The 17784-nt window shown below is 23.0% G+C and overlaps 1 protein-coding gene across 6 annotated transcripts in view; it reads left to right on the forward strand.

The window, feature by feature from the left end:
- Nucleotides 1–1070: 1070 nt before the first annotated feature.
- LOC129610761 (trichohyalin) overlaps nt 1071–17784 on the forward strand; it is a 73867-nt gene continuing 57153 nt past the window's right edge. The window contains exons 1-2 of one of the 6 annotated variants that reach the window (XM_055523462.1): nt 1071–1431; nt 2344–2479. The gene's annotated coding sequence lies outside the window, so the exon portion shown is untranslated. The other 5 variants (XM_055523461.1, XM_055523457.1, XM_055523460.1 and 2 more) reach the window with 5 other exon arrangements.

A 17784-nucleotide genomic window follows, 5' to 3' on the forward strand; every position in this document is an offset into this window, starting at 1 on the left:
GTTTTTTCGTCAAAAATGCTTGCAGGTCAAATCACAAATTTGAATGTTTTTCTTATTCTAATTTAAGAATTTTTTAGGTTTTGTGATTAGTTGCAGAGTTTTTTGAAGAATTTAAATGACCGAAATTGCGTATAGTATTAAACCTGTCTGCTTGTAATTCATTCTAAATAAGTTCAAAAATACAAAAAGTTTTCACAAGGCATTATATGCAATGAAAGAATCGATTCACTTGTCTTGAACTCTTTGCTACTAGTAACTAAACCTTAGAATTATTAAAGTATTTTCGTATATGAGATTTTTAAATTATTGAGTTTAGACTAATAATACATAAGCTTTCAGTTCCACATATTATACAGACGGTTCAATAATTATTTCGTATTCTGCGTCGATTTTTTTTTCTCTTTTATATTTTCTAATACATAGACATATTGCGCACGCATATCGATTCTCGCATACAAACAATTTCATTGTATATATGGAAATTTATTTTAAGCTTTTCGAATATAGTATGTTCTTTTTTATTGTCTCTTTTTTTATACATTTGCAAATACATGCAAAAAAAAAAATTGTGTATTAATTTTTCAGTAATTTGTTTTAGAGAAAAATGAAAAAAAAAAAAACAAAATAATAATAAGAAAAAATAAAACAGTAAATTTTGAATACAAAAGAAAAGAAAAAACATGATGGCTTCTCATCTCATCATGATGTCATGACCCCATCATTGTTTTTGTTTTTATTTTTCTTCTGCGCTTATATAACCAGATATCATGATCTCCATTCCCATTACTTTACATGTTAGATTGGAGGAAGGGGTGGCGGTTAACAAAACGAAACTGAATGAAAAATTTCCCTAAAGAAAAAGGGTACATGAGAAGAAAAATAAATGTAGAAAATTAAAAGCTTTCCAACTATTGTTGTTGTTTTATTCGTTCGTTACAACAAAAAGCTTTTTTTTTCATTTTTTATTTTATCGCCATAATTATCCTTATTTTTTTCTTCGTTTTTTTTTTCATATTCAATTTGAATAAAAGTCCTTTTATTATTAGAAATTTGTTCATTCGGTCCGAGTTCATCGGTTCGGTTTGTTATTTTTTCTTCGCGAAAGAAAAAAAAACAAACCCAGTTTGGAAAATTGGTTTCTTTTTTTTCTAACTGGGGGAACATTTACCCAAAATAAAAATACAAAAAGGAAAACAAACAGAAAAATAATAAAAACATTAATAATTTTTTTTTTTTTTGGGGGACACTTAAAAAATTTTTGTGTTGAAAATTAATTAAAAAAAAAAAATTTCCATATGTAAAATAAAAGAAGATGGAAAAAGAAATGAAGAAAAATTAATTATTGTGGAAAAAGAAAAAAAAATCGATTCACAATCGTAAATAGTTTTTGTGGTGAAAAAAAAAATTAAAAAAATAAGAATAAAAAATAAAGTGAAAATTTAGTTTTCATTTTATTTTCAAATTTTGTCACATCAATTATGTTATTTTGAGAAGGACATTAATCATAAAAACAAAAACATTTTTTCCCTTACACCCTAATTACTACCCCGGAGAATATATTTCACCGTTAATTTCCTTTTCCCATTTGTTAATAAATAAAACAAAAGAAGAAAAAAGAGAGGAAAATATTTTTTGTAATTTAAAGCTGTAAGAAAAATTTTAAAATCATTTTTCCGTCGTCCTTTTGAAATCTTTTAAATTTTAATCTGAATTTTTCCTTTACTTAGCTATTCTAAAATCATATTTGTTTTCTTAAATCCTAAATACACAGACCTTATTTCTATAATTTTTTATACGGATTAAAATAAAATTTAAATCTATTATCCTTTCGCACGCATTTAAAATAAAACTGCGGAGAACAAGAAAAATAAAACCTAGAAATTCAACCCAGAGTGCAAACTACCTACATAGCAAATTCTTTATCCTCCTGAATATTTTCTAACTTGAAACTATCTTTTCTAAAAATGTACTAGAAAAATATACGCACTATTTAAATAAATTTCTATTTAATTCGGTATTTATTTGGTTGTGTACGGTAAATTTGTTTCTACACAAAAACACAGAGAAAAAAAAACGGTGTAAAGGTTTTACAAAATTCTTTATTTCTCGCAACCACATTGTATAAAAATAAAATTTTGTTATATAAAAGAAAAATAATTTTTATATAAAAAAAATTTACTTTAAGTAAATTCAGAAAAAAAAAGACATTTCCGTTGAGGTTTATTTGCGTTTCCGATTTCATATTGTTTTTTTTGTATTTTATACGAAATTTTTTTTTATAATTTCAATTTTAAAAAACATTAAGGATTAATTATTTTTTTTTTATAAATTTTTATTGAAAAGAAAATATAAAAAATTTTTGAAACACTCCTGGGATTCAATAAATTTTGACAAAAAAAAAAAAACTTTTGAAATAGAAAACCTGTAAGGATTATCGGCAATTGAAATTAAAAAAAAAAAAATTGCTAATGCTAAAACGGTAAGTAAAATTTAGTTTTTATATTTGAAATAAAAATTAAATAATTGAAAATTTTAATTGAAAAAATTAACAGCATTGAGTAACACATAACGTACTTTGTTCGAAAATGAAGTTTTCGGAATCGTAATGCATTTGAAATTCTTAAATAAGAGAAACATTTTAGTATAGAATTTTTGACCTTAATCTTGAAATTAATTAAATGTGTTAAAAATCATTCATCCTCTTACTAGAATTAGTTTTTGGCAGCATACAAAACAGGGTTGAAAATATTTAGTTTCCAATAATAAACTTAAAATGTATTAATATGCCCTGGAATTAAGCTGATTGCTTAAGGATAACAACAAAAAAAATTGTAATTATTAAGAAATAATTATGAGAAATGTTTTAATTTTTTGCATTTGATATGAAAAACAAGGCTTTAAAATTCAACGTTATTAAATTTTTCTTGGAAATTCTGATTTTCTTTTACATTTTACATAATGTACAATGTGTTGTTCTTTAAGGGAAACAGAAAAGAAGAAATTCTCAAAAATCGTAAAAAAATTTTTGTATATTTTTAAATATAAAAGTTTTATACATAGTTACACACATACATATATAGAAAATGTCAAAAATATTATGAAATTGTTGAATATCATAATATCATTTTTGTTCTCGCATTTAAAACACACACACATACCCGATAATATAAAAAATATTGACATGATATTTTTGTATGTAAACTATTATGTAAATATTTTCTGTTGAAAAAAAAAAGAAAATAATTTTTTGTTCCAAAAATAAATAAAAATAAAAAACAAAGAAAAAGTGCAAAAAAAAAAAATCACTTTTTCATTCATTCTATACAATTTTTTTTTATTTTTCTTTTTTGAATTTCATGTATGTAAGAAACGAAAACCAAAAATAAATTTTGTAAACTTAACTCTGAAAATGACGACAATTTTACTAGAGCTATAGGCACATATAAGGATTCTTGTGAAATTGAAAAGAATCCTTTTTTTTCATGTATGGTTTTCTTCTTGTTGCTTTTTTATTTCTTGAGTTTGTTTTTGTTGTTTTTTGTTTTTTTTTTTTAAATAATAATACACATACATATACATATGTATATCGGATTTTACTCTTTGTATATATTTTTTCTTTAAAATAAAAATATAAAAACATTTTACTTATGTATATGTAGTTGAAAATTAAAATCAAACTATTCCATTTTAAACAATTTTGTAGCAATTGAGAATTTTAATTAAAAATGATTGAAAATGTTTGCAATTTTTAAATATTTGAGATTCACACTATAGGAAATCGACGCTACATCTGGATGTATACTCATTGGTGTCTGACTTTAATTTTATAAAAAAATTATAAATTTAGGTTTAAATTTAATTTTGCTTAAAAAAACTTTAATTTCGAAAAAATCTTAAGAAGTAGTTCGAATTTAAATAATACTATCGACAGAATATAAATGTCATCTCACCATTTAAACAAAACTTTACCATAGAACTATGGTTGCAGAATATTGCATTTATGGGGAGTTCATAGGAAATTTACAAAAACCATATTAATTCCATTTTCATTGAAAATTGAAGTATAGTTTGTTTTCGGATCTTATTTGCTCTTACAAATATATATGTTACTATTATGTGCATACTTTGTATAATAATGGAACTTGTGTCTAAAAAATTGTTTAAAAAATAAATTTTTAAGTATAGAAAATTTTTAATGTTATTATATAAATACACAAAACCATCCTTGCAGCAACAAAGTAGTATGGGGCAAACGAAAAAAAAAAAATTAGAGAGAAGGAGGAGGAAAAAAAAAGATGAAGACAATAAAGTATCAAGGAGTTAAAAATAATGTTGTAATACAATATGCCTTGGAAAAAATTTCATTTGAGTTTTATTTTTGCCATATCATACTGGTGAAAATATTTTGCGGCAGTTTTTTTTTGTATTTATGTAGAAAAAGTAGATATTTGTAATTATTTTAGTTACGATATCAGTTACTAAAATTTTAATTAACAAGTTTTAAGAAGTTTAAGAAGGTACATGAAAGTTTGTAAACGAAAAAATTTTACAGTTGATAAATTGTTAATGTTATTGAAATATAATTTTTTTACTAAAAATGCAATTTGGCAAATTTTTAGCAATATACTTGCTTTCAATGAAGAAATTTATGATATTGCATTGTAAATGGAAAATATTTTCAGGGGTGGTAATTTTATAATATAGAGAGAGGTATAATATAGAGAAAGTTAGATTTGGTTAGGTTAATTGAACGAGGCCCGAAGGGTATACTTAGCCCACTTAGACTTGTTGTGTGCCGTCGGATTTTACCCTCTTCATCCCTAATTCGAATAAGTTTGAAATTCCCAAAAATCAACTGTGATGCTTAACCTTTACTTACATCTGCTAAATATGTAACGCGCTCGAAGATGTATAAGGAGATTTGTAATTAGAGAAATTTACTACTAAAAATTATATTCAATTCGATTGAGGATATATTAAATTAAGTAATCATAAGAGATAAAATTAAATGAAATGTGAAAAAGGACCCCAAACACTCTAAAGGAATTACCTTATGAAATTAGGAGACTGACTTAATTTTCTAATGTCTTAAAATAATGTCCTTAATCGAATGAAGTTCTTCTCTGTAACTCTTGTAACTCTTATTTCATCAAGTTTTTGTTTCAGGACTATATCCAAACTGTTTGAGTTTCCGAAGTGTAAATATGAAAGTGAAATTTGAATATTTTTTCAGTTTTATATATCTGCATGAATTCTATTTATTTTGGTTTAGGACATTTGAAAATTTTTATAATAATTAAGGATCACATTGAAATCAAACGAAATTTCTTATTTCTTAATATTTAATTTATTCATTGAAATATTAAGAACTGATCTAATTACATTAAAAAAATTATAACAGACATATTGAAATTTAGCAATGAAAAAGGTAGACTATAAATGTCGCTTTGCTTTTGCTACGGAAAATATCCTGAATAACGCATGTTAAAATTGCCATCAAGTAATTTGATCCAAAAAATCGATTTGTTTTGTAGTTATGTAGGGGTGCAAAATATAAATAGGTTTGGTAAATAGAATAGAATTATGTTAAATATTTATATATATATACATATTTAAATGTCTACTACACATGCATGCTTATATGCAAATTTACATATGCTTCCATAAATCTTTGAAAAGTTAATTTTCTTTTTCCATACTTTGATAATTTTTTCTTCTCGTGTTTTACATTACTTTTTTTTTGGCATTTTAATGTATGTAGTAAGTGTACATAATCCTATAGCAATGTAGAATGAATTATTTAAACATTTACAATACATACATACACACATTCTTGCTTACATATATGCATTATGTAAGAAGTAAGCGCATATACTTTGGAAATTTGAGAAATTTTCATTAAAAAAAAATTTTCTTTTTGTTGTAAAAATGAAAATAAAAATTCCATACAATTTCATTTCTGAAATAAAAAACAAATTTTTTGTTTTTGAAAGAAAATTTATATTGTATTTTTTTTTAATTTTTTTTTGTACTTTTTGGTTTTTATCAGTAATTTTTGTTTGTGATGATGCAATATATTTATGTAATTATGATATTGTTACATAACCGCACCCATTAGGAAAAAAATATATCCATCCGATTATTACAAAAAAAAATAACAAAAATGCAAATAATTTTTAGTCAAATATGGTGAAATTTTGATTAATATCCTTTGTTTTTCTTTACACTTAGATAATATTTAAGTCAAATATTTATTACGCATTAGAAAATTTTTGGATCATGATAGTGAGGTACAAGAGTGTTTCTTTATAGAAATTCCAATAACATTGGGAAAGAAGTTATATTCAAAAGTCTAACTAAATTGCTGACTTATTCAGCAATTAATATAGTATTGCTGAACAAATCCGGAATAAAGCAAAAAAAATTAAACAAAAATGTTTCATTTATTCAGCAACTGAAATTATGTTGCTGGATATTATTTGAAAACGAAAAAATAGCGATGTAATCTGCAACATTTGTTTTATTCAGCAGCTTAAGTTGTATTGCTGAATTTACTATGGATGAATTTTGTTAAGGCAAACGTTTTTAGTCAGGACTTATATAATAATAATTTTGATAATATATAATCATTTAAAATGCAATAGAATTCTTATAAAATAAAATCAATGAACAATATTTGACATCTTAACACTGCCAGTAATAGTACAGTAAATGTGAAAATTTTCTTAAACAAGTTAAAATTTTTAAAATTGATTTTTTAAAATATGGAAGCAGTGAGTTTCTACAATTTTGAAAATATTTAAAGAATGATAATTTCAAATCTTAAAATAATATTCTTGCTATATCGCTAAAGTTTCCTGGCACTTATAAAACTAACAAGCAACAAGTGATAATTTGCTTTATTCAGCTATTAAAACACAAGAATATAAGTATTTTTCTGTATTTTGTATTTTACAAAACGTTTCCACTTTCACGATAGATGCTGAATTGTTTCTGTTTGACAGGAAAATTTGCTGAATATGCAATACCAAAATACTAAAAAAATTATTGAATACCCCCCTGTCAAGTATTTAAATATTTAATAATTATGCAATTAAAATTTTAATAATTAATAAACGTGAAATATTATAAAAAAGGTGCATATTGATTATATTTTCCGTATACGAGTATAACAAAAAAAAAAAAATTATTGTTCATAAATATTTAAGGCTTCCTGGAAAGTAATTAAAAATTTTTTTTTCAATTTTTTTTTTTTTTGTTCATCTTATAATAAAAAATTTCTTTTAAAACAATTTAATTGAATTTTTACATCAAAAGACCATGAAAACTTTTTTATTCTACGAATGAAGCATATTTATAAAACACAATATATTTATTGGAATAAAGGTTTTCTCTTGACGTGATAATTTTTTTATTAAATAATAAAATAGACGAAAAACTCATTGCTTGCACAATAAAAAATATAGACGCTCGTTTAAATTTTTGAAATAAATTAAAATTTATTATTTTTTTTATGAAATTGATTTATTGTTAAGTATTTATTAGATTGTTATACACACTTATTAAAAGAATAGACGTAAAATATGTGAAAAATGTAATATAACGGGATACATATGGAACTTGTGTAATAAAAGTCGCATAAAAAATTATGAAAAGGAGTTTTGAAATTTGTTAAATAATTTCAATTTTCTTTTGTTAAAACTTTTTAAAGGATAATTTTTGTAAATCGTTGTTTTGTATTCAAGAGAGTGTTATATTGCTTTTAAATTCAATTAAATATAAAATTTGGGTTTTAAAAAGCATTTTGTATAATTTAAAAAAAGTTTCCGTTGATTATAAATTGGAGAAATAAAATAAATAGCATTAACAAAAAAAAAGAGAAAAAAAATCCTAATATAAACCTACAAATTTTGCCACAATTAACAATTAATTCTAATTAATGGAATAGATCATTATACGTGGTAATATACAAATCTATAATATATAGTCTACAAACTGAAATTTTAAGCAGTTACTTTTAATAGAAAAATATTTAAGCCACCCCTGTTGACCCAACTATTTCCAATTATACTTTATTTTATTAAACCTCAGTTTGTTAGGAATATACGGGTAAGTTGGAAAAGTCCCGAAATGAATGCAATCCAAATTGTTTTTTGAAAAAATATTTTTTAATTCAGATAATATGGGATACAGTGCACAGTTCCATTATATGAAATATTTTAGGTTTATAATTCAAAAGTGCTTGTAAAACTGTCTTGACATTAAATCTAATAAAGTGCTATATTATTTATTATTGTTTTCTATTTAATGAATTATAAGTATGTACAAACATATGAGCTTAATTATCAAAGCTCAAGTGCTACAAATAATAATGCAAAGTATATTTTTTCATTATTAATTTCTAAAATTTTAGATTTTGCGTATATTAACATTAATTTCTAGTAATTACTAATTTATTGATAGAGATTTGCTTCTATATAAATAACAATAATTGTGAAGAAATTGCAACAATGAAACATTGAAAATCACTGAATAAAGTCTGCCATAGTGCTTAAATACATAACTATACAGCGTTAATATAGTTATTAATAAGCTTTAATATTGATATATACAGGATTTTGTTTTAATATTCTAAAAATATCTGAAATCTGAAATGTTCATTTTCCAAGATTCTAAAATTTAAAAATCGTAAAAGCTAATTTCTAATAAGATTATTCAAAAAATATTTTAGAATACTCAGCTTGCGTAATTGAAATACAATGTATAGTGCATGTAATTAGAGCTGATATTTTAAAATTCTATGGTATGACAAGGTATAACCTTCTTTGTCATTAAATAATGGTAAAGAACCAACATAAATTACATAATCGCCAGTATTGTTTCGTGATATAAATCACGATAAGACGTGATATAAAATATATCGCATTTTTTTCAGAACTTGTTGAACTCAAAAATAAATTATTTTGTAATGATGAAATTATAATTTATCAGTTGGATAAACATTTAATATGACGTAAATTTGGTATTCTATACAGTTTGATACGCTACAGTTATTATTCCTAAAGTTAAAGTTAGTATTGCGTAATTTTTTTACTTTAAGAATTCCATCAAAAAGCAAGATTGTATTTCAATAAAATTAGAATACAATTTTTAGTTTTTTAAAGGTCCCTTATGTATTTTACTCAATGTTTTTCCAAAAAAAAATATAAAACCAATTAATATTCAAAACACTTGAAAACAAAACTTATTTAATTGATAAAGTGTACACAATTAAAAATAACAATAAAAAATAAACTCAATTATATTTTAATTCGACTGACAGAGAGTGATAGAAAGAGGAAAAGGAAATTTGTCTTGGAATTTTTCCAAGAAATGAAAACTTTTTAAACCAAAATATGAACAAGAAGTTCATATTTCTCATTACATACTCGTATTATTTATAGTTTCTAACATATGTTTTAATTTTTGTATATATTTAGATATACTATATAATATAGACTTATGCTGATGACTGTTGCTACTTAAGAAGACTCCAAAATAACAAAATAATTTAGAAAAAAAACTTTTATATCATTTTTATGGAAGAATATAAAATAAATTATATTGAATAAGTTTATACCACAAAACTGTGTCCTTGGGGGAAATTATATAATATAGTGAGATTGTAATAGCAACATTATTATTACACTCAAACGCCATAGAAAAAATTGACAAAATAAATAAAAAAAAAAACCACAAAAACAAAATGGGATCTTAAATTGATTTTTTTACTATTATTTTTTATTTTTGTTTTGTTTGATTTCCTATGTGTGTGGACCATGTTGATTTACTTAACAAACTTAACAGTTATTGATTTGGTTATAAAATAAGAAGTGTTTTTTTCTGTGTAGAAGTTTTGCGGTTTGATATATTGCTGAGTTTCATTTTGTGTTTTCATGTGATTATTATTAAAAAGTTATTGAAGAACAATATAAATATTTTCTTAAGAAGTTCAAAGAAAATATAAAACAATAAATTATAAAAAATATTTTTTATTTTATATTTTTTATATAGAAAAATGGAAGTATACTTGTGTGACTTTTAGAGAAAATGGCAAAGTATTCTAAATATTTGTCCTTTTTCAATTTTAATATGTAGAAAAAGTAAATAGGTACATATAGAATATTTTGTCATGTTGAAATTTTGCCTTAGGTTCTTAATGTTTCTTAAACAATTTTTCAAATCTATTGATGCATAAATTTTGTTGAACTGTCTGTAGCTTCAAATTTGTATACCTAGATTATATAAAATCTATGTAAGTGTTAAGTTGTGTAAATTTTAAAATCTGAAGTTTTACAAGTTTAAAATCACTTTGAGTTTTTAAATTTGTTTTAATAATTGATTGTTCATGCAATTTTTTAGCATATTTCTAAAAAAATTTTTTGAAAAAATGTAATTATATTTGTCAATGTTTTCCTATCCACCCGTTTTTTAAATTTTTAAGCAGTTCAAGATAGAATGATTAAAATTAGTATACAAATGATACACAGATATTGTATTCTCCTAAAAAACAAGTTTTTGAAAAGAAAATATGTCAAAAACCACGAATAAATTCCAAAAAATCTAAAACAGACTTAATTTATGTAAATGATTTTTTTGCATCAAGAACAAGAGTGTCAAATGGTCGAATTTTCTATTATTGACCGTTATCTTAAACAAATTTTTGATTGACTTTTAAAATAATTTTCTCCTATACGGCAATTTGAATTACTCTTAAATTATAGCGGCTGGCGTATGATGACAAATATTTTATTTTACAGACCAAAATTTTTTTGAAATTTCATCTCTCTAGTCATTATTTCTCAAAGTTTTTAAAAATTTCAATTTTCTGTCCGGCATTGCTTTGATAAAATTCAAATTCAAACTCTGTTGAACTTTTTTATGACAAAATTTGTAATAGTTACCCTCCTACTTCTATGGAGGATAAATACATGGTGATTCTTCAATTAATTAATAAGTAGATAATATAATTTAATTTTTATATAAGTATGAAAATTTGAGCTGAACGTTTCATCCTAAATATATGCAAAATTATATGAATTACATTGTAATTCAGGACGAAAATATACATCAGTTCTTGCGTCTTAAAATCAAATTTTTACGTTGAATGGATACAAATGTAATTGACAATGTGATTAGGTTAGCAGAATACTAAAATTACGTATTCAATGAGTTAGTATTTCACTATTATGAAAATTTGTTGAGATGAGGAATTTTTTGTTGGAGGTGAGCATTCTATTAGCTGTAAATATTTTGTGTCGTGACATTGTTATGATATTTTTTTCTTTCATACTGATTGCTGGAAGAATTTCCCTAAATAGATTGTAATAGAGTAGATTCTAATATTTCACTTAAAATATTTATTTCACGATTCTCCACAATTATCCAAATTATATTTAGAGCTTGAAACAAATTGATTCAGTACAAAACTGTTGGTATATAAATCAATATTTTTATACAATTTCTTCAACACTTATATACTTGGCGTGATATTATTTCTTTCATCTAAATTAATTATTTCAGCAAGAAAGTTACTCGTAAATCAAAGAGTTTCATTTTTCTATTTTGTTTTTCTTTGAAATATAATTAAGAATAAATTGTAATGGAATCACGTCCTTTTCATGTTCATCGAACTTAAAAAAATTATATTAAAGGACATTCAATTTTTTTTCTTTCTATTTATTCTATATTATTGAAACTTTTTCTTTTTCCTTTTTGAAAATTTACTTAAGAGTATACATATGAATGAGTACTTTAGAGCACGAAATATATCCTTTTAATACAATTATAATTTAAGTATAAAAATGTTATAAAATTATAAAAATATAATTTAATATTTTCTTAATAATATTCTACACTTTGTACCTTTTTTAATATTTTTTGATTGCATTTAATGACTTTGGAAAAATTCTTTAACCCTTTCTATATAGCATATGAATGGCGGCGCCATTATAACTTTTAATGATATAAAATTGTCAGTTTGCTTTCATAAATAATTTAATAATTTCGCCTCACATTTTTAATATGCGGTTACAATATTTGAATCTACAGGTGGTTACACACAATTATAAAAATATATATATGTATATAACATATATAAATAAAGTTAATAAAAATGGTCGTCCATTATAAAATAATAAAACTTTTAACGTATATAAAAAAGTTAAAGTAAGGACGAAAAATGAATAATTTACGTATACAATACGCGTAGAAAATATTTTAACGTGTATTATGTATGTTAAATTTTTGTTGTATATTAGTATTAATTGTTTTTGTGGTAGTTAGAACAAGTTTTAATCGAAAAATATTTGTTCTTTTTAAATATAAAATATTTAAGTAATGATGTCCTTTGATATTGTCAATCAGTAGCTTTTTATAGTGAAAATAAAGAAAAATTTTATAAAAATTATTTGATATACGAATGATATTAATTGTTATACATAAGAGTATAATAAAATATACAAAATGCGTAATAAAATATTAAAGTGAACGGTGGTTTATTTGTATGACCTTATAAATTCTGTGTACGTGTACATTAGTTATATTTATGTCAGTGTATATTATGTGTATAAAATATGGTTTAAATTAATGACTACTGGTTTACCTTTGTAAAAATTTAAAAAAAAAAACAATTTAAATTTATGAAACCTTGGAATTGGAACTTTGTGTTAATATATATGAATTGAATTTCGCGTCTTTTTCGGAATATAAATAGTACTAACGAAGTTAATTTAAATGAATTACAAGAACATACAGATATACGCATGACGTTGCGATGTGCAAATACTATTAACGATTTTATATGAAAGTGTAGTTTAAAGTTAGTTAGGCAGAGTGTTTGATTTTTAAATGTTTTTAATTAAAATTATTTCAAAGTTAGCAGTTAAAGTACTCCAAAAATTTACAATTTAAACAAGAAACATATTTTTGAAACTTTTGCTTACACTTGTATAAAATTACTAGGGAAAACAATTTAAAAATAAAGGTGAGTCAAGCCAATGGTTTGTAAAACTAGCACTTTTCCTTCAACTTATGAAAATACTGTCTTTAAAACAATTTACTACATTGTTAAAATTAATTTCATTCATGTATCAAATTATGTTATAATTAAATATCTCAAAGATTGCATACATTTAGGGTGAGGCAGGAAAATATTAAAAGAAACGTTAACATAATGCTCGGATTCAAAGGTTAATTGGGTGAGTTAGAAAAATAATTAAATTTTTTGACGACACGGAATTTGCGTTAGCTTTCTGCATTTCTAGAAATTTGGAAGAGATTGCAGTTTGGGAATTATAAGGTTCCGAAAAATGAAATTCTACAAAATTACGTTAAAAGAAACAAAATTTCCTTTTATTAGGAAATATATATAAACTATATATATATAAACTATTATATTTTAATATATATAAACTAATAATATATAAAAGGTGTTAAAATTTCAGGCCTCTACAAAACGGTATCAAAATTTTGAAAAAAACAGATTTCAAATTATAGAAAATTTTAGCGACCATTTTGCTTTTTAAACAAACTAGTCACTATCTGTCTTGGTTTGCAGAATTTAAAAAAATGTTTGTAGTGTCGTCACAATGAATAGTCAAAAAATGCCATTTTGAGGTCTTTGTGGGTCTATAAATTTTAAAGTGGAGGGAAAATTTTTTAAAGATAGGCAAAAATTTTCTTCTACCGAAATAAATTCTTCAAAATTTCTTCAAGGGTGTAGAAGTTTTGTATACGGGTTAACGGACGGACAGAGTGAAACTAATAAGTATTTTTTTTTTTCAAAATTTTTTTGAAAAACACCAAAAAGGGAACACATGAGGAATGCTTATCAAGTTTCACATTTTTTGATTCAACGACTCAATTTTTAAAATCATACTTATTTTGAATTATATTCAAGACCCATTATGTTATAAACGTTGGTGGAAAAATATAGCATAGTTTAATTATATAAACACTAATTGTAAAAGTACTTAACAAAAAACACTTTTGTTGATAAAATTCAAACTTAATTTTTTCAACAATATCCGAGAGATTATATTTGAAATATTCGTTAGTCGAAAATAATTCAATCCCCTGAACAACGTATGCATATTTTATGTGTATATCTGACTATAAAATAAATTTAACACGTATGTCATTGTAAGAATTAAAGGATTAATAGAATATTATTAAAAATAGTTTCATATAGTTACCAGTTTTCCAATTTCTGAAAGAAAATTCATAAATTAATCTGTCAATCAAAATAAACTATAATGTCTTACTTAATCACGCTATTTTTACTAATTTATATGGCAAAGGTAAAAGTTCAAACTTTCATTATAACTTGTTGTATTCATATACCCTTATATATATATACATTTTCTTGTTCAATATATTTACAGTCTATATTGTAAGAATTAAATATTAATTTCTTTTCTATAGTTTTCATGTATATGTTTCTAAAAATATTCGATCTAAAATAAAACACAACAATTCTAACATATGAAAGGACATAGAAATTTCACTAAAAATATAATAAAATAATTGAAAGTGAATAAATCTGACTAAAAATAAATTGGAAAAAAAAAATTATTTTTATTGTGCTTATATCTACTTTGTATTGTATATGATTGCATGCTTTATTAAAACATTAAATATAGAATTTCTTCAACATTGAAAAACATTACAAAGTAATCCTACTTAGACTCTACACACCCACACAATAATAAAAATTAGATTCATTAATAACTTTTTTTATTGACTTTAATAAAATATAAGTAGGTATGTACCTATATATAAAAGATGGTAATCATTAATTAAGTACATATTAAGTTTTATACGCCTGAATTAAGTATACTCAGAAATTTTTGAGTTTTTTATTAAGAAATTTTTTTAACTCATTAAATTTTGCATATAAAATAATTTTACATTAATTTATGTGTATAAATAAATAATGAAATTGATAAATATTTTTTTAGGTTTTTATAAATAAATAAATAATTATTATTATTTGGTTTTCATAAAATAATTATTTATGCTATGGGGGGAAAATGTTAAATTTTTCCAGACATTTTAAGTTCTCAAAGATTTTATGGAAAATTTTTACTCATACTCAATTTTATAAAAATATTTTTCTATCACAATCAAAATTAATTATAAATAGAGTAGTAATTAGAAGAAATTTAATATTAAGAATTAGAATTTAAGTAGAAAATTTTTATTGATATGAATTTGATGGTCGTTTTTAAATTGAAATGATTATAGTTAGTCAAATACGAAAATAATCTTTTGAAGATGATATTTTCAGTTTCCCAAGCAACACAAATAAATCAATTTATAATATAAAGTAGATTTTACTTAGACTGAATAAAATTTTTCAATTAAATTCGTAATTAATTTAATCAAAATGAAAATTTTCAAATAAAATTTATTATTTTTCATATATTTAATTTTGCATAGAGAAAAAATATTTAATTTTGAAATTAATATCAAAAATATTTCTGTGAGTGCAAAAAAATAATAATAATTTTTGATTAACTGCAACAGACAATAAAAAGGCAATAGTTGCTTTCTACCTACGGTTGAATCTCGCTAAAAGAAATTCCAAATACTAGTATTTTTATTTAGCTTGCAAAATTTTTTTACTCTTTAATTTCAGAATTGCAAAATAAAAATTCAAAAGACTAAAAATTATATAATAATACGAAAATTGTTGAAAATGTAATGTGCTATTGCATTGACTCTGTTATACGAAGAAAAAATGCTACATTGAAAATAATTGGCCACATCTATAATAAATTCTGTATTTAAATGATTTAAACCTTTTAATTCAAAGTATAAAGATTTGTTCTTAAAATTTTGCAATTTGGAGTCAAAAGATTTAAAATTATGCAACTTGGAGTCGATGATTTGTTCTTAAAATTTAGTAAATTTTTGTCTTCAAAATTTATTTATTAAGTTGCAAAAATGAAAATGAAATTATTCAAAATTTCAATTTTGAAATTAAGCTGTGAAAGACAGATAAGACCTGGAGCTCTTAGACCAAAAAAAAGAAATTCACATTTATAAATTAAAATTTTTTATTTGGGTAAGGTGTGTGTTAATAGAAAGTAAATATTCTTTCAAAAGATGTTTAATTGTGTAAAAATGTTCACTTTATAAGAATATAAAAATTCAGTGAGTTAGAGAATAAGATTAATTAAATTAATTGAACTTACTTAACAAAAATTCAGAATTATTTTTATTGAAAATTCAAAGGACTAATTTCCACCTATATAATTTCACTAACAAAGATTTTCGTTTTACTCATACAACGTTTATCCTTTTAACTCCAAGTAACTTTTATCTTGGATTAACTGTATAAAATTTTGAGTTACAAGAATTTTTTAATAAATCGTAAAAAACAATATAAAAGCTTAATCTCATTTATGACTTTTTATGCGCATAATATGCATGTGGTACGTATGATTCTTCTCTAAATATGAATGTATGTTTATTACCCTTTTATACTTTTATTGAATTCTTGTTTGAAATTCTTATACATGTACACTGAACTCCAAAGTACTCTAGCTAGATGAATTTCAATGTTAAATATTGAGAATACAATTCTTTTGAATAAACATACACGCATACAAATGATTACATTATTATAATTTTGACTCCAAGTTGCAATTATTAGAAATTGCTAAAATAATTTTTATTGTGTTTGAATGTTAATTTTGTTTTTATTGAAATTTTTGTAAAGCTCATTTAGAAATTCTATGCAAAATTGGATTTTGTTTGTATATTATTTGATTTTAAATAAAGCGCTTATAATGAATTTTTTGTTTGTAAAACATTTTTTTTTATATTTAACACAAAAATTCTGAAATCTTTCTGATATTAAAATGATTTAGTATTACCGTACCTAATGCTTATATTATATTATATTAGAACTTGCAAATACCTTGATTGCATAAATCACGGCGTTCTAAAATTGTAACTCTGATTACATATTTAGTATTCCTCTTATTACCGATGAATTGCATATAATTAGGGAAAGTATTTTATAATGGCACCAAATTTAGCAAATTGAGTTTTCGATGGAAACGTATTTCTGTACAACTTGTAAAAGGGTCCTGTATTGTTCTAGCCAAAAATTTAAAAAATTATAAATTAGTAAAAATTCTTGTCCATTGATTTGTTTTTCGATTTGGCTTTACATTTTATTAAAATAGGATTCAACGAAGAATTAAAAACGCGAAAAATATGTTACAGAATAACAAATCATTTTGAGAGCATAAAATGTTCTTAAAATAAATATAAAATGTACAGAGTTTTTAAAATCTATGAGCGTATAAAATTGAATATTTTATTATCCTTTCAATGATATTGTTTATTTTTTATTGAAAGGATTTCATTATTCACTGTGGTATTATATTAGTTGTTGACTTTAATCAAGTACTAAAAATAACTTTTAATGTAATAGCAATAAATCACTTTCAAGAACAACAAAAAAAAGGAATGTAAGGCTTTAAAAAAAAGTAGCTATGGTGAATCTGGTGTATCTGGTGTACGAAGAGTGGAAATAAGAAAAAGTTAATTTACAAATTGTATTGAAATAAAATTAATAGTCATTCGATTTGTATGGGAGTTTTTCCCTTTATTTATTTTCTCAGTTAAGAAAGAAAGAATGAAATAAAAATAATGGCAATAAATCAGTTTGGAACTGTGAAAATTCAATGTGGGTTGGTATAATTTTTATTTTTATTAAGATTTCATCAG

This window comes from Condylostylus longicornis, unplaced genomic scaffold (genome assembly GCF_029603195.1).
Source record: "Condylostylus longicornis isolate FDR11 unplaced genomic scaffold, ASM2960319v2 ptg000048l, whole genome shotgun sequence".
Lineage (NCBI taxonomy): Eukaryota > Metazoa > Arthropoda > Insecta > Diptera > Dolichopodidae > Condylostylus > Condylostylus longicornis.